The sequence below is a fragment of the Mesoplodon mirus genome (genome assembly GCF_964341445.2).
Source record: "Mesoplodon mirus genome assembly, chromosome: 3".
Lineage (NCBI taxonomy): Eukaryota > Metazoa > Chordata > Mammalia > Artiodactyla > Ziphiidae > Mesoplodon > Mesoplodon mirus.
Window position 1 is genome coordinate 59,738,253 of NC_138978.1, and position 19,267 is coordinate 59,757,519.

General features: G+C 38.5%; 1 protein-coding gene across 3 annotated transcripts in view; it reads left to right on the top strand.

The window, feature by feature from the left end:
* Positions 1–18,964: 18,964 nt before the first annotated feature.
* Positions 18,965–19,267, top strand: part of LEPR (leptin receptor) — a gene marked incomplete at its 3' end in the record, with an annotated part of 93,480 nt that continues 93,177 nt past the window's right edge. For 2 of the 3 annotated variants that reach the window (XM_082613090.1, XM_082613089.1), the window contains exon 1: positions 18,969–19,259. Of the gene's footprint in view, positions 19,260–19,267 lie in introns of all 3 variants that reach the window. The other variant, XM_082613092.1, reaches the window with a different exon arrangement.

A 19,267-nucleotide genomic window follows, 5' to 3' on the forward strand; every position in this document is an offset into this window, starting at 1 on the left:
CAAGGTACCTTTTTCTTTCCAATTCAACATCATTAGAAAATTGTCTGATTCTTTCATGTATGTCTCAAGGTTAAATGGTCATCAGTGAGTGTGCGACAGAGAAACACTAAGTGATTCTAGTCTAAAAGGAAAACCAATGTGCATTGAGTAGCTGCACTTGATAGATAGTTCAAAAATGTACTTTCCTTTGCTATGTCAACATGCACCTGATGCTCTCTGGTACCAGTGGGAAAAGGAAAGCTATTAAATGTTTATGATAGTGAAACACTGTATTTTAGGAGATAGGATAAATGGTGGGGGCTGGGTGGTATACAGCAAACCAACTGCAATCCAAGAATACAGCATGTTTCCCAAAGAGAACTGGCATGTTTTCACAATATTCTTCCCTTCCTAGAAGGGGCTGTGCAAAATTGAAAAATGTAATAAGTTTTCTGAATAATCCAAAATCTGCAACATGAGCTGTAAGATAGATTGGGGTAAGTTTCTTACACAGCTAAATATAGTATTACCATATGATCCAGAAATTGATTCCTAGGGATTTACCCAGCTAATTTGAAAATTTATGTCCACACAGAAACCTGCCTGTGAAAGTTTATAGCAGTTCTACTCATAATCATCAAAACCTGGAAATAACCAGAATGTCCTCCAATAGGTAAATGGATAAACAAACTGGTATGTACATACAATGAGGTACTATTTGGCAATAAAAAGAATGAGCTATCAAGTCACACAAGATATGGATGAATGGTAACTGTATATTTCTAGGTGAAAGAAGCCAGTCTGAAAGGGCTACATACTCCATGACTTTATATTCTGGAAAGGCAAAACTATATAGACAATAAATAGATCAGTTATTACTGGAGTTTTGAGATGAGGGAAGGTTAAGTAAGTGAAGTACAGAGAATAATGGTGGTGAAATCATTCTGTATGATACTGTAATTGCGGTACCTGACACAATGTATTTGTCAAAACTCATGGAATTCTATAGCACAAAGAGTGAGCCTTAATGTATGCAAATTTAAAAAAATATTTAGGAGGTCAAGGGATCTCAGGATGGAATACAGACCATGACAAAATAATCTAACTATGTTATAAAAGTATGAATAAAACCTCAGTGTAAGGGGGTTAGGGGAAAAGTTGGCTGACCTAAAAAACTTTGGAAAAGAGTGGAGTAAAAAAAACAATTGTGCATAAGCACTGTACTCCAGTTGATAAAGTCTTCCATGGGGGAATGGGTTGACAATTCTGAAACTACTATGGTTGTATAATGGAATTAAAAAATTAAGTAAATGGATGTCAGCTAGTAGGAGCCAGGTTTCTTACTGTTGGAGTGAGAGTTTATGGGCAAGCAAGGGGAGGAGGAAGGAATGATCCCTGTGAATATGGCTTAGATTTGGAGACATAAGTATGAATTCATGGTTACCTTACCATAGATAAAGATGTTTACATATACATGTGGGGATTTTATATATATGGATTAGCTATATGCACATATATTTTATTTTTTTGTTCTGTCAGCTGAAAGGGCCTACAAGCAAGGTCACATGTATCACCCACATATTTGACTCTAATACTATTCTCCAATAAAAGGAACCAGGAATCCTTGGAGAAATGGCTGATTATAAGGAAATATACAAGATGAGCCAGAAGCATCTTAGAGTGCCAGAATGTGTAGACATGCCAACAAAAAAAATACCAATGGTAATGGGGCGTATCAAGGGAGACAAGAGCCAATGGAAGCAATTCCTAATGGCCAAAGATGGAACAATTTGAGTAATAAAATAAATTAAGTAGTATTGGATTATAATCCAGAATATTAAATAAATATCCACAAGTCCATGCTAATGTAAATAAATGATTAACTAAATAATTGTAAGAGAATAGATAAATCTCCCATGCAGAATTCCAAATAATTTGCATAGATCCTCTGTCCTTAAGGAGGTGGAACAAAGCTCCCTAGTTCTTAAGTGTGGGTTATACATATTGACTTCCTCCCTAAGAATGCAGTAGGGAAAGGGGGAAAAAGAGAAACTTTATAGTGGAGAAACCTGATCAACACTATGTCAACCAGGTGCTCAGGATGGTAATGTCATGTTGATAGTATGTACTCCTGATATGATGTGATGAGAATAGCCCTTTACTTGTGATCTTCCCACATAACCTATAACCATGGTCTAAGCATGAGAAAAATATTAGACAGATCTAAGCATGAGAAAAACATTAAACAGAGGGATGTTGTACAAAATAACTGACAAGTATTCCTCAGTACTGTCAAGGCCATCAAAAACAAGAAAATTTTGAGAATTTATCACAGCCAAGAGGAGCTTCCAGAGATGTGGTGACTAATTGTAATGTCGTACCCTGGGTGGAATCCTTGAACAAAAGAAGAACATGAATTAAATACTAATGAAATCTGAATGAAGTATGGACTTCAGTTAAAATTGTCTATCAATATTCATTCATTGATTGTGACAAATGCATCATACTAATGTAAGATGTTAATAACAGGGAAGTCTGAGTATGAGGTATATGGGAACTCTACTATCTTTTACAACTTTTCTTTAAAATCTAAAACTGAAATAGAACATTTATTTAAAAATTCCTATTCCAAGTTTCACCCCATAGTGTTAAATCAGAATGTCTGGGGTGTGAGCTAGGCATCAGTATTTTATTTTTTAAGATCCCAGTGTTAACAGTGTGTAGCATAGTTTGGGAACCTCTAGGGTAGAAGTCTCTAAGGCATAGAGGCTGTATTTTGGCATTCCTTAATTTGCTCAAAATGTTCCAAACTAAATAAAAGTGTTGAGTGTTGCTTCTATTTTATACCTACATGAAATTGAATTTTTAATAATAAGTGTAGTAAAAATAAAGTACTGGAACAAGTTGCCCATTTGAGCACCACTTGATGTCACACTATTGACTATGGAGCCACTAATAGACAAATGTATCAAGCATATAATTACAAACAATATTATATCTTAAAATAAAATTTCTCTTGTAATTTTCCTGCAATTGAAGTGAAAAAAAAACTTCACATGTATACCCTTCCCTCTGTCTGGTCCCAGTCCCCCTCACCAGAGTATTATCATTATGTTCTAGTGGACCCATTTCCCACCCTTTTTTGACTTGTTCTGTGCTCCCTGAGGCTGACTCTATCAGTTGCAATATGCAGGGCCCCTTGCCCTCTGATTTCCAGTTGGGTTCATGCAGGATGGAGGAGACAGATAGGTTATTGTGAGCCCCACTCTTTCCCTTCTTCATCATGGGTCTGGCAGTGGCTGCGTTTGTCCTAAGTCCAGTTTCTGTCATCTCCAGCTCTCACTTGGCTCTGGAGACACTGTCTTCTTTCTTCAGCCCTTCAGGCCCCAAGGAAGTAATGGCTTCCTGCTGTGGCTAGTCTCTGGATAACTCATCATCTTTTGTTGGCTTTTTAAAAATTTTTGCTTGCACCTCAGTAAATAGTCTCTTCACTGAAATATTTTTAGTTTAACCCTTAGAAGATGCCATCTGTTCCCTGTCAGAATGATGATGGAAACAGTGCATAGTTGTCTACTCTTTGTACTTGGAAATGATGACCACTGCTTCTTTTTTAAAAAAGTTGGTATAATGTCCTGCATACTACTTTGGCCTTAAAATGTCCTTTATTTTGTGAAGGGGTGCGAATAGGAGAGAACATTATTTTCCCTAAATCTTTACTTGGCAAAGAAAAAGTTGGCAAACCTATGCTGGTTCACCACACATTTTTGAAATTTCACTTTTGAAATCCAGAGTCTGGGAACCATTGATCTAAATGAGTATTTGACTTTGAAACATTCAGGGAATTCAGCTGTAACTCATCTTACCACAAGAATCTACAAATCTAGTGAAAGTTGCCAATGTGAAAGTTGTCATGGCAGGCACTCAAGTTACTGGGGTTCTGTTGTTTGCATATCTGATTGTCCCACTCCTGATAAAGAGGGACACAGTATTAGGGGAAAATAGAAGGGACTATAAAAATTGAAGTGGTTATCTTCTGCATCTTTCAGTATCGCATGTCATTGGATATCTGATTGGGGAAGGGATAGAGGAAGAAGATATGTGTGCATCTGGAAGTTTTTGCAAGAAGTTGAAAATACTCTTCCATCAATTGTGGAGTTTTGGTGATAGTGACTTAGAACTTCTATCTTCACAGATCCAGAAACATTTGTCTTTTTATAGTTACAGAAGCTCATTTATAAACAACTCCATCACTAAGCAACACGCATTGGACATTTGTGTTTATTGGTGTTTCAAATGGAGTATGTTTCATGATGTCAAGTACAGCCAGTATATAACTGAAACACAATCTTTGAAGTGCCCTGTGCTTGGGCTAGGTAGAGGAACATAGGGTATATATTTATCACAGTTCAGTCTCCTTGACTTTAAAATTATTCTATGTTGGGAATGTGATATCCTTCTTTGTTGTATTTTATCACATTTTATTTGGACTGCAAAGGCATTACCATGTGATTAGGGTTTTGTTTGCTTGTTTGTTTTCATCCATTTAAAAACATTCTTTTGTTTTTATTCTCATTACTTTCTCTTTTTTTTCATTTAACATAAGAAAAGACACAAAGCAACTTTTAAAATTCATTCTTTGCTTTATATACTTTTTAAAAATATATCTTTATTGGAGTATAATTGCTTCACAATGCTGTGTTAGTTTCTATTGTACAACAAAGTGAATCAGCCATATGCATACATATATCCCCAAATACGTATATCCCCAAGAGGGAGGGGTCCCTCTTGAGCCTCCCACCCACCCTCCCTATCCCACCCCTCTAGGTCATTGCAAAACACTGAGCTGATCTCCCTGTGCTATGCGGCTGCTTCCCACTGCTTTATATACTTTTAAAAGGGAGCTTTAGAAGGGCTTTGTCATAGAGAAGAATTTTTTTTTTCCACACAGTTAAAATCCAAACACAAGCTATTGTTCACATAACATGAAAGAAGAATTGGTAAACTCAAGGATTTTCATTCTCTTTACATTTCTACCACTGAAACAAATGAATAGAAACTGTAAACCTTGATATATTTCCTCCTTTATCTGGTGGCAAAGACCAATAGATGCAAAGCCTGGGAATGTCAGTAACTATGTTTCCTACATTGTAGAGAGATTTAGTCAGTAAGAGGGAATGAAGCCCACCCCTGTTGGGAAGCAGAGATAAGACATAGAGAAATTACTAGTGGTTTTAGGGTTCTTGAAGACCAGCTACATGTCTGCTCCTTCTATTATTTGACTGTTCAATTCTACCTGATTCCATGAAATAAAAATTCCCCTTCTTGGCTAAGCTATTATGTTGGATTAGCTAATTTGGATTGAATTAGTATAAGTAAAGAGACTTAAGGAAAGATCCTGAGGAAGTTCACAGAATTAAAAGAAAAGTTGATCAGCGAGGCTTCAGGAAGACAGGAGCTGGCACTCATGGCGGGGACCCAGTGCCTAGGGCCAGGAGTTAGGTACCATCAAGACTCACTTTTCCCTCATGTGGCCTGTGTGGAGGAATAGTTTGATATATTACCTGCCATGTTTTTTCCCAGGTATTTACCCCTTAGCCCTCTTCCATTCATGGGCATTTTTGTGTCCATTGTCACAGAAGGAGATGTTATAGCAGGCTGTGTTTGAGTCTCAGAAACACCGACCAGGAGCCAATTCAAGCTTTGAACATTAAGAGAGCTTTCCCAAGTTAGGGGGAAAAGAAGAACAACAAGAGGGAAGCAGGGAGAGCTAAGTCGGTGTACCCCTGAGAAAGAGGCCCTGCACCCAGTAGATGACTCCATCACTAAGCAACACACAATGACAATTTGTGTTTATTGTTTTTTTTTTTTTTTGAGGTACGCGGGCCTCTCACTGTTGTGGCCTCTCCCGTTGCGGAGCACAGGCTCTGGACGCGCAGGCTCAGCAGCCATGGCTTACGGGCCCAGGCGCTCCGCGGCATGTGGGATCATCCCGGACCGGGGCACGAACCCATGTCCCCTGCATTGGCAGGCAGACTCTCAACCACTGTGCCACCAGGGAAGCCCTGTTTATTGGTATTTTAAATCAAATATGTTTCATCATATCAAGTACATCCAATCTATAATTGAAACAAAAATTTTGAAGTACCCTATGAAGTTTATATCAGAGGATTGAACCCTAAGGGAGAGCAGTAACAGACACTCCCAGTGAATCTAGGGGGACTCCAAGAACCAAGGAATCACAGAGTAGGAAGAGCCATTGCCCTTTAACCTAGATAGAGCTGGGGGTGGAGAGAAGGCCGCGGGGCTCTTGGCAACTTGGGGCAGCATGGGGTAGTACATAGGAATTGCTGTGTGATGAAGGCAGTCAAATCTAAAGCAGCCTTGTAGAGTTCCAACTTGACTCACTTAAGGTATAGGAGCAGTAGAATAATTCCTGAGAGTAGCATAGAGAATGGTTCTGGGCCTTGTAAAGCCTCACCAAGGTGCCAGAGTGGTATTTGGTGAACACCTCTTAGTGTACTTCAGAAAGCCTTCAGGGGCAAGCAAGGAGAGTCATTGATCCTGAAGTGACCTTTGGCATGGACCCATGTAGATCAACACCTGAAAAACAGACAGGATGACGATTCAACAGATGCCAAATTCAACAGATGACAAAGATCAGGACCTTTGCTTATTCTGGGTCCTGTTTTCCTTCCCCTCCAATTGTCCCCTGCTTAGAAGTTAAGAAAAGGAAATAGGACCCGCGATTTTTGGGGTTTAGCTTCTATTAGTTGGTAAAACAGGACTTCATTGAAGAAATTAAGCTCACTGGCATAAAAATAATTGACACACTTTCTCAACACCTGCTTATGTGGCTTCAAATTCAAATTCTGTCTTCTACTATAGACTGTGTTCAGTCATGTGGCAGAGGACCTGGCTGCTGGCAGCTGCAGCTCACAACCACACAGATTCACCATCTGAGGGGAAAAAGCTCTCGAACACCCCTTTGACTCCCACCCCCTGGAACCCCCATCCCATCTCCTGTTGGCAAAGCCTTAGAGAACAACCTTGACTGGCCTTTCTCTAGTCATGTTCCCACCCCACTGACCAATTACAGAGCCATGAGTGTAAGAGTCTATGATGGATCCAGCTCGGATGACATGCTACATAGCCTCTGAAGCCAGAATGCTATAACTGGCAGCCCCAACTAGATGCACGTGCCTGGAGTCGGGGAAGAGCAGTTCCTCTGCCAAAAGGAAATATTTTGACCAGAAGAAGAGAAGGGGAGCTTGCTGATAAAATAGTAAGTGTCCTCTATAATCTGTTTGTATTGGGTATCTCTCTGGTAGGACCAGGCTAATAAAGGTTTCCTTACTGTTACATTGATATGATCAAGGCAAGTAACTAAAATAATGAAGAGGATACTATGTCTTTAACAACTTAGTAGCTCAGAGCTAGAATCTGGGCTCTGAAAAAAACAAACAAAAAACCCCACAACACTTAGTCTTTTTCATTGTAAATTTGTAAACTTTGCAACAGCTTAACTATGAGACTTGGTTTATAGGCCAGCAAATACCCTGGTGCTGTTTGCTCTTAAATCCCATTATACTCCTGCAGAGGACAAAGTGCTTTGTGCTATGTGAAAATTGGCCTATAGAATGTGAGTACCAATCATCAGGATTACCACATATATTGATCACTTTTCTTTAAGGTCCATAGGGACTTAAACTGAAACACAATTCTATGAAAACGTCATTTAGCTGCATGATTCTGAAATGATTCTAGCCAACTGTTCATTCATAGAAGCCTCCCTCAGGCAACCGTCGAGGAGTAATATCTCCACGTTTATTCTCTTAATTTTACTTCTTATTGTATTCTTTCAGATACAAGGAAGTAAATACTTTAGCTTAAGCATAAAATTTGGAGAACTTTGTAATTTCTCTCACACCCTGATGCCCACTTCTGGTAAAGAGGTAAATAGATAATAAATATGAAGATATAGCATGAAATACTGAAAAAATGTAAAAGATAAATTCCTTGAGGAAAAGTCATATTTTAGTCCAGGTTCTGGTACTAATTTAAAGGTTGGAGTGAAATAAGTTTTATTCTTGGTAGTAAATTGTAAATAAATAATCCAATTGATTTGCCTTTCAACTCATAATAGCTTTTAGGTCACAGTTTAAATAGCTGCTGTGAAACTATTGGGTGTTTAGATAGGTGCAAGGAAGTATTGTACAGCACAAGGAATATAGCCAATATTTTGTAATAATTGTAAATGTAAAGTAAATTTTAAAACTGTATGAAAATTTAAAAGATAAAAATAAATAGCTGCTGGGAGTTTCATTGGTGTTATATAGCTTTTTATGCAGTTGGGGGTAATACAATTCTCCCTTTTTAGGCAGTTGGGGGTAATACAGTTCTCCCTTATTTATGCTGGTAGCATTTTAAAGAGCAAAAAAAAAAAAGATGTTCCAATAGATTAGGAGCCTAAAGGAGTTACAGATTTGGTCTGCTAGCCAGTGAACAGCACCTGACAGTAACTGGGCTACCCCAGGCCTTAAGGATCATCTGAATGGCTCTAGTTCTCAGGAATAGTTTTCAAAGAACACATGATTTTACAATTCCTCTGATCATATTATCCTTTTAGATAACTTGGAAAGGTACAAATAACTAAGAAAACAATCTCCTAAATTAGATAATCTAAAGATAGCCACTGGAAACATTTCAGTGTATTTCTTTTCTTTTTTCCTATGCATATATAATTTAAAATCCATTGAGATTATGTTATATATATAATTCCTATAATATATATGCTTTGGAAATTTAGAATAAAAATCCCCCTCTGGTATGTGACTTTTAAACAGTGCAATAAGTCAATAATCATTGTAAAGTACTTATAAAAAAACATTTTTGTTTTTGTTCCTTTTAATTATGCAAATGAAAAACTACAAGATTTGCTTCTTATACTTCAGTCCAATGCATATTAATTGAGCAATTTCTACATCCAAGATAATGTGAAAAACACTTTGGGAGATTAAAAACAGAACAAAACATTTATAAGACACAACTTTTGCCCTCAAGGCATTTTATATAGATATACGCACAACTAACCATTAGACGAATCAGAGAGTGTTTCTTTATAAAATAGAGACTAAATAAGTTGCCAAATGATCATAGGCCATAGATAGAAGAGCTCCAGTTTGGGAGATTACAAAGATGGGTCAGTTGAGTTGGATCTTGGTATATGGCTAGGATTTCAACCCACAGAGGGTGGTGGTGGGTAATGGTTGAAGGAAGGGTGATGTGGAATGAAGGAAACACATTCAGGATGGAATAGCATGAACAAAAGCAAGAAGTGAAAAAAAATGAGTTGACCTCTGTAGTAGAAGAAAACACTGGTAAAGTGAATCTCAGATGATACACTAAAAACAAATTTGAATGCCAGACTGATTTTATATGTATGTTTTTTCTGTAGGCGGTGTAGAACCACAGATACTGAAAAGGGGCATAAAATGATCAGGGCTATACCTTAAGAATATTATATGGGACATAAAATTCCTAGAAGGTATGATATGTCATTTGTGTGTAGGTTGGTGTTCGTATAATGGTTTTCTAAATACCCTTTTAATTTTTTATTATAAATTGATGTTTTTTTCTTTCTATACCCCAAAAAACCTTTTTAAAACTACTTAAAAGAGCATAAGAATTGCCTAAAATATTTTAATGTCTAAACTTCCTTGTCATTAGTATTTGTTTTTTATAATTTGCAACTTAACAATGAAGTGTTCATTTTTTCTGTATATATTTATTCCCTTTGTGTCTCTTTCATGAAATGCTTCATTCGCTCAGAAAGCATTTATGGACAACTATATGAATAGAATATTGTGTTACATAATGAGTATTACAGGAACTATGTGCCCTGGATAATTTAGGATAAATTCTGGGCCTGAAGATAGCATTTTAGTAAGGGGAATTTTGAATATCATCCATTTAAGGAAAATGCTAGCACCTGAGATAACCAAACCTTATTAGTTGATACTAATTATCCTGGTTATTAAATATTTGGAAATTTAGATTTCTCTTACTTGTTCTTTAATTTCCTTTCTAAATTTTTAAAGTGTTTTCTTTCATTGCTTGTTAACCACTTATGATGCATACACATCATAAGCTGTCAAATTACTTAGTGGTTCTTTGAATGCTTAACTGAACTGGTTAAAGTCAAAGCCTGTGTATGTATGTTTAAACAATCTGCATCAATTAATTTTCTTGTTTTAGGTTTACTGATTTACGCCAACTGGATTGAAAATAAGACAGATAGATAGTTAAATAGATAGACCTAGATACAATGAAGAACAGATGCTGGCAAAGTAAGTAAAGCAATCGTCACCTTTAGAGGGAAAAAAATTGTTTATGCTTTGTGATTCAACTGTACTGTGGGTGGTAGGTAACATTTAAATTATGTAACATCATTTATACACAAAACTTCTACATATAAATACTCTGAAGTTGCAGCTCCAAATCATAGGTTATTCGGTGTGCTGGGGGCCTTAATTACCATCACTCTAGTCTAACCTCTTTCCCACCCAATGTTGTCTTACAATATTTCTGATGGACAGTCTTTTAGTCTCTATTTAAAAATATTTAGTGATGAAGGACTTAATGTCTCACCAGGTTGAGGGACCACTAGGAGTTGGTGCCCGAGCCTCTCCTGTTTTCTCCCCAGGTGGCACTGGAACCTCTCCTTGCCCTCAGCCTGGGCCTTCCCCAGTGATGTTAAAGATAAGTATGATTCCTTTATCTTCAGCTCTTTTCAGAGGCATTCTGCCCACAGTGCCCAGTCCTCAAGGGGCTCTAGTCAGGTGGCCAAGATGATCACTCATGCAGTTCATGGGGAACCAAAAACCAGCACTAAAATAAAGCTGAATGGTGGAAAAAAATTTTTTGAATGTTTGATATTTTTATCATTCCTTTCATTATCATCCTGTTAAGCACAGTTTACAACTGAAAAGAGAAAGATAAATATATATTATGCAGTTAACTTATTGAGCATTACCTACAGAATACATATGTACCTGTATCTCACATAAGAAAAATGTGATTTCTCAGTATTCATATGACAATTGTTCCAGGTAGGAATAATAGTCAACATAAGTACAACTCTATTTTCAGGCCATTCATGCATATTTAGATCAGAGCACTCATGGGACATTGCCTGTTAATCCCTAAGTTTGCAGTCAAAATGTTTTCAGAAATAAATATCATGAAATTGATAAGCTAAAATAAATTCTTAAGACAAATAGCTATGAAACCTGGACAGAAGTCTCCTTAGTTTCTCATCTTCTATAAACAGCTTCACAAATCACTAGGAAACTCAGCCTAGAGATAAACATAATAAACCACATTTCCCATCCATTCTTGTAGTTGATCTTTCTTGAGATGTGATCAAACATTACCTCTTGTTGAAGACAGCAAGAAGGCCGAACCTTGATACTCAAGCTTTGATTCTGGATTAGTTTGTTGGCCTGGACTCACCAGGAAGCCCATTTCACTTCTAATGGGTGTGAGAGCTAGAAAGTTATTTCTTTGATTTGGTTTAAATTTAGCTACCTATGCTTTCTATTCACTGATTTTAGTTTGGTTTACAGGAGCTATATACAGAAAAAACTACCACATCTTTTGATGATTGTCTTTCCAGTGTTTGAGATAAACTGTAATTCTTGCTTGCTTCCAAAAGCAATTTTTCTCTAGTTTCATTTGGCGTGCCTATTAAAATACAGAGTTCTGGGAACTTCCCTAGTGGTCCAGTGTTAAGAATCTGCCTTCCAACGCAGGGGACACGGGTCGATCCCTGGTCGGGGAGCTAAGATCCCACATGCTGCGGGGCAACTAAGCCCATGTGCCACAACTAGAGAGAGGCCTGGGCCACAGTGAAGATCCCATGTGCTGCAACTAAAACCCGACGCAGCCAAAAATAAATAAATAGATATTAAAAAAAATACACAGTTCTGTTTCCCCATATCTGGAGGCTTTTATTCATTAAGTCTGTAGTGGGCTCCAGGATTTTTGTATGAGCTGTGTTTGCAACTGAGTAGTTTTATCAGCCTGTTTCCTGTATGTGGTAATTTGGAGGTCCAACAGCTTTCTTCCATTTTGTATGCTCTCTTTAATTCCAAGCTGGCAGTGTTTCTACTGGTATAAAATTGTCAAGAATCTATGAGGTCTCCTGCATATGTTAAAGGAATTCACTCCAGAAGAACAGAGGCTTGTCTATAGATGTTCCCCAGATAATCCCATCTCTATATTGGAGCTTTGAGGGGAACTATGAGTCAATCTCTCCAGAGAGATCTGTGGGACTGAATACTCTGACTTATTAATCTTTCTGACGTATTAGCCAAAGGTTGACCAGCCACATTCTTGGCTTTTTCTCTGCAGAATGCTTTCCTGGTAGTGAATCTCTTAATTTTTGTGTTTTTTTTGAAACTGGATAAGCTGAGAACATCTCAAATCAAGCCCTGGTTCCTTTTTGTTTGAGTTCTTTCCTCAAGTTGGACAGCCACATGTAAATCAATGAAGTTAGAACACACCCTCACACTATACACAAAAATAAACTCAAAATGGCTTAAAGACTTAAACATAAGACATGACACCATAAAACTCCTAGAAGAGATCACAGGCAAAACATTCTCTGGCATAAATTGTACCAATGATTTCTTAGGTCAGTCTCCCAAGGCAATAGAAATAAAAACAAAAATAAACAAACAGGACCTAATCAAACTTAAAAGCTTTTGCACAGCAAAGGAAACCATAAACAAAATGAAAAGACAACCTACAGACTGGGAGAAAATATTTGTAAGCGATGTGACTGACAAGGGCCTAATTTCCAAAATATACAAACAGCTCATACGACTCAACAACAAAAAGGAAAACAAACAACCCAATCAAAAAATGGGAAGAAGGCCTAAATAGACATTTCTCCAAAGAAGAAACACAAATGGCCAAGAGGCACATGAAAAGATGTCCCACATCACTAATTATTAGAGAAATGAAGATCAAAACTACAATGAGGTATCACCTCACACTGGTCAGAATGGCCATCATTAAAAACTCTACAAATAGCAAAAGCTGGTGAGGGTGTGGAGAAAAGGGGAACCTCCTACACTGTTGGTGGGAATGTAAGTTGGTGCAGCCATTATGGAAAACAGTAAGGAGGTTCCTCAGAAAACTAAAAATAGAATTATCATATGATCCAGAAATCCCACTCCTGGGCGTATATCCAGACAAAACTGTAATCCAAAAAGATACATGCACCCCTATATTCATAGCAACATTATTCACAATAGCCAAGACATGGAAACAATGTTAATGTCCATCGACAGATGAATGGATAAAGAGGATGTGGTACATATATACAACGGAATACTACCCAGCCATAAAAAAGAACAAAGTAATGCATTTGCAGTAACATGGATGCAGCTAGAGATTATCACACTAAGTGAAGTAAGTCAGAAAGAGAAAGACACATACCATGTGATATCATTTATATGTGGAACCTAAAATATGACACAAATGAACCTATTTACGAAACAGAAACAGACTCACGGACATAGAGAACATCCTTGTGGTTGCCAATGGGGAGGGGATTGGGGGAGGATGGAGTGGGAGGTTGGCGTTAGTAGATGTAAGCTAGTATATATGGAATGGGTAAACAACAAGGTCCTACTTTATAGCATAGAGAACTATATTCACTATCCTATGATAAACCATAATGGAAAAGAATATTAAAAAAGAATGTATATAAATGTATAACTGAATCACTTTGCTGTACAGCAGAAATTAACACATTATAAATCAACTATACTTCAATAAAATAAAAAAAAGAGTTCTTTTCTCAATTCACCTCTTTCTTTCTGCAATTTACTATAGGCAGTAAGCAAAAGCCAGGATGCATATTCAACACTTTGAATATGCTCCTCAGTTGTATGTCCAATTTCATTGTATACAAGTTCTATTTTCCACATAACTGCAGGACACAATTCTGCTAAGCTTTCAGCCACTGTATAAAAAGGATCCACCTTCTTCAAATTTCCAATTGCATGTTCCTCACTTCCTTCTTAGTCTTCACCAGCAGCCACTTTAACGTCCATATTTCTACCAACAGTCTATAAGTGATGATTTAGGCACTCTCTAAGGTGATATATGTTTTTTTCTGCCATTTTCCTCACTTCCTTTTGAGTCATTGCTAGCAGAGTTGTTAACATTCATGTTTCTACTAACAGCTTGTTTAAGGCAAGATAGGTTTTTTCCATCATATTCCTTGAAATTCCTCCAGTTTCTGCCCACTGCCCAATTCCAAAGCCATGTCTACATTTTCAGTCTTTTTAATAGCAGCACACTGCTTCCAGTTACCAAAATTTGTTAGGGTTCAGCTAGAGAAGCAGAACCAGTAGAAGATACATAGTAAGATATTTATTGCAAAGCTCATGTGATTGCAGGGCCTGGCCAGGCAAGTCCAAAATCCATAGAGCAGACTGCCAGGAACAGCAAGCTAGAACTCTTGGTCATGGTCTGAAACTTCTGTCCACAGGTGGAATTTTTTCTTCAAAAGGGAAGCCTCAGCTCTGCTTTTATGGCCTTTCAACTGACTGAACCAGGCCCATCTTGATTATTTAGGATAACCTGTCTTACTTAAAGTCAACTGATTATGGACTTTAAACACATCTACAAAATATCTTCGTAGCAACACCTAGATTAGAGTTTGATTGCATAACTGGGGACTGTAGCCTTGCCAAGTTGACACATAAAGAAACCATCACAGTATACTCTATTATGCTTCTTTCATTAACCCAGCTGCCTCCTCACATATACCCTAGTAATTTTCATTTGGATATTCAGACTTTAAAAGGATTTATTCTCAGAGATATTTAAGGATCAAAATAAAATAATTCTACCTTATTAGCTTGCTGTACGTAATAGTTCTTCAATTAGCAGTTGTATAAGCTGCAAATTATTTCTCCATGAGGATTTAAAAGTTTGATGTCCATTACATATAAATTTCTTTTTGTTGTCAATGGCATTAGTGGTATTTAAGTAGTCTGTTGTCCTACTGGGGACTAGCAGCATTGACATCACCTGGAAGCTTATTAGAAATACAGACTCCAGGGTCTCACCCCAGCACTCCTGAAGTAGAATCTGTGTTTTAAATATCCCAAGATTGATTTGGTTGTACACTGAAGTTTGAGAAGCACTGGTCTACTGCAATGGCTTAGTTTCTTCACTGTTATCCCTAGCTCTAGGCTTATCTTCTACCTTTTCCACCATACTTAACACACCTGGGATGTGCTTTCCTTCCTACAAACCTGAAAATATAATTCCTAAGTCTAAAAGTTTTCAACATTTCATCATGCATAATGGTTAAAGTCCAGATGACCTTAAACATCCACATGACCTTCAAAGTTCTTCCTATTAGACTTCTAAGTACTTTTCCAGGTATACTTTTCTGAACATACCCTGAGGTCTTAGTATACTGCTTGAATTTCCCTAAGGTACCATGCCTTTCCTCCTCTGTGCCTTTCTTTCCACCCTCTGTTCCCCTGAAGGGAGTGCCCTACATCAACCTGGTTGAACTTTGGGAATCCTCACTTTACTCTTTTTGGGAATAAAGGACCCATGCTCTTTATCTTGGTAATTGTACCTGATACACAATAGATATTGATTATCTATTAAGGGAAAAATAAATTATCAGCATACAACAATGTACCAAAATGTTTTCCAGAGATGTTTGAAGACTAAATGAGATGAATAACAAGCAAGCATAATAGAGTACTAGGTAATAAGTACCATTCTAAAGGCATAGTGGCTATCTCATTACTTCTGATGACATTTCAGTGAGGTGGTTATTATCATCTCCATTTTACAAAAAAGGAAGCTGAGACAGAAAGAGGGTAAGGAACTTATTCAATGTTTCATAATATGTGTGCATAAAAACTTAGACAATCAGATTCCAGAGCCCACGTGCTTGAATATATGGCCTCCAATGCATATAAAAACATTTTTCAAAGTCCTTGTAAATGTAAAATTTTAAGATTTGTGTGGTAATCAGACACATAATCAATAGTCACAATTGTCATTTCTTTACAAATAACTTTCTATGAAACATTTAGAACACCATAAAAACGGTGAAGTGTCAACTGTTTCAATTAAAACTATGTTCAGTTCACAGCAAAACTTTTTGAGTGTCTACTGTAGTGGATATGTATCTGGGCTTTTTCGCCCACTGCTCCTTCAGTAAGATCAACCTAATTTTATTTTGAGGTACCACTTTTCCCCCACTGTAAGTTATTTGGTTAGAGTGAGATCAATTCTCTTCCCATTTCTTGTTTTCCAGGAGTGCACAGGTGACTCACACCTGTACGGTCATCATATTCGAAGTTATTGGCCACCATGACTGATTCAGAGATGGGCTCATGACCCAAGTAAGTCAATGAGTAGGACTCAGTTTAGTAGATAGTAACATATTGGTAGATGGTTTATAATTGTAAGAGTAGAAGAGCAAGGAGGAAACTCAAAGAGGAAAGACGTGAACCAGGAGAGAGTGGAGTCATTGAAATCATTGTTTGTAAAGAGTTTCAAGAAGTAATGCATCAATATAATGAAATTAATAGTTGAAACTATCAACCAAAATACTTGGACAAAATATTTTATTCACTTTCAGTAACCATAACTTCAGTTATGATTGATTGTTCCCAGCAGGATTTGTATCTGTGTAAATAGGCACATATTGATTTTTTTTAAAAAGAGAAGATAGGTGATCTCATTATTTTCTTTTTTAAATCAAAGGTTTCCTTTTAGGGATTTTTCCTTCACTCAGGAAAATACTGAATGAGTCACGGTGTTAATCTGTTTTGCTCTAATGAATCTTATCTTCTTATTATGGAGATGTTTTTCAGTGTGGTGATAATTGCCTAGTTGATTGATAGTGATTTATTTGTACTCATCTCTTCATTCAACAACTCTTTATCAAGTTTCAGGTATGCATCAGACACTGTGCCAGAGGAAATGAGTTTCAAACGTGTCCCATAACCTAGAACGTAAGCTGCATAGGAGCTCATGACTCAGAGCCTGGTGCCTAGCAGACATTCAGTATTAGATCACACTATCAGAAATCCATACATATGGATGTGGAGTGTATCTCTGTATTAATTTAACAATGGTAGATTCTGGCAAGCTATGCTTGGCCTTCAAATATTTCCTATGACTCAGACATGAATTAAAGGCTTGAGCCTCTGTACTTCTTTTCCTTATTACAGTTACTCCTCATAAGCCCAGGTTTAATGACACATTTTTAGCAGTTCACAATAAAATAATTAATTATGCTTAGTATCAGTACAATTTTGAATAGTGGTCCTGGAATGGCACCCTGATTCCACAGTAGGCAATGATTTTGGCTCCTATTATTTTACTAGCTTTAGTGGGTTGAATGGTGGCTTCTCCCCAAAATATGTCCACATCCTAAACTCTAGAATCTGTGAATGTGACCTTATTTGGAAAAGGGGTCTTTGCAGATTTAATTAGTAAGGATTTCGAGCTGAGATCACCCTGGATTACCTGGATGGTTTCCAATTCCAATGACAAATGTCTTTAAAGGAGACAGAAGAGAAGAAGACACAGACACAGAGAGGAAGGCCATGTGAAGATAGAGGCAGAGGTTGGAGAGATTTAGCCATAAGCTGATGGAGTCCTGGAGCCGCCAGAAGCTGCATGAGGCAAGGAAAGATTCTCTCCTAGGCCTTGGGGAAGTCTATGGACCTGACGATATCTCCCCTTTGGACTTCTGGCCTCCAGAATAGTGAACAAATATATTTCTCTTGTACTAAGCGTTGAGCCTGTGGTCATTTGTTAAGGCAACCCTAGAAAACTAATACGCTAGTTCATAGCAACTATCTCATTAAGGATTCTCTTGGGTTGTTTTATTTCACAATAATTTGAGGAAGTCAGTATTTCTACTCCAATTCTTATTTTCATCCAGTGAAGACATTTGTCTCCATTAAAGTGATACTGACCCTGGGACGATATTCCTCTGGGGGAAAAGTTCCGTTTACAAAGCTCCACAAGTTGGCCAAGTGTCTAGGTCAGAGAGCAGGGAGACATTGCTTCTGGCTCTACCCATCTCTGGGCTAAGTTCTTTCTGTGTCTCTGATGCTTCTTCCTATGAGGATGTTAGGCAAGTTCCGTTGAAAATGAACCATCCACCCACTCCAGAGTGCTCTATTCCCCTTTATTCTTTCTTCCTCACTCTGTTGGTTTCTTTCATATCATCCATCACAACTGGTAATTATATGCATACTTGCTTGTCATAACTCCAAGTTCAAGGAACATAATAATTGCACCTAGCATATTGTGTGGCACTCAGTAGGGCCTCAACAAAAATGTATTAATGAATAAATCAATGAGTGAACATTTTGAGTGGAGAGCAAGAAAATGATTATTACTTTGGGGTCAGAATCAGACTGTTCAAGGACGGATTTTTTTTTTTTTTTTTTTTTTTTTACTTACTACGTCAAACGCCATTGAATTTCAAGATTGAAACGAATCATGCCTTCCTGACAAATATGACCAAAATGCTTGGCTGAAACATTCTCAGTGACAGGAAACTCACTACCTCACTACTTCTGGTCTTTTCCACTTCACTTTCCTTTCCCACTCCTCCCGATTATTACAATCTCTACTGTAGCATTTTGCACACCTGATGCACAGAGGCCTGGAAGTCTGTAAGTGGGAGGGACAGAGGGAACCCCAGGGCCCAGTCCAGGGCCTGAGACCCCCGGGCTCAGAGTGGGCGCGCGGTAGCTGACAGTTGGGTAAGGTAGTGGCGCCACCTTTCTGCCGAGTTCGCCTCGAGTCTCGGCTTCCCTGCGGGCAGAGGGTCCTTCTCCCCAGACTCCTAGCTTTTCCTCCCCCAGGCCCGCCGCCACGCGCAGCCGCATCCCCGCCGCCGCCCCCGTCACCTGCGCGGCCGCCCTGGCGGCTCAGGGGCCACTCCTGCCGCCCCGGGAGCGGTGGCGGAGGGCGCGGGGCGCGCGGGCGGCGACCCGGCCTTTCCTCCCTTCTCTCCCCCAACTCCCGCCTCTCCCTCCGCTCCCTCTCAGCCCCTCCTTCCACACTCCGCTGCCTCCTCTCTCTTGACAGCTGCCCGGCACCTTCGGCAGGGAGTTTGGAGCCGCCCCACCGCAGAGCCTACAGCCGGCCGAGCCCCCGCGCCGCCGCCATCTCTGCTTCCGCCTGGGTGGGACCTGGGCCTCGAGGTGGGACC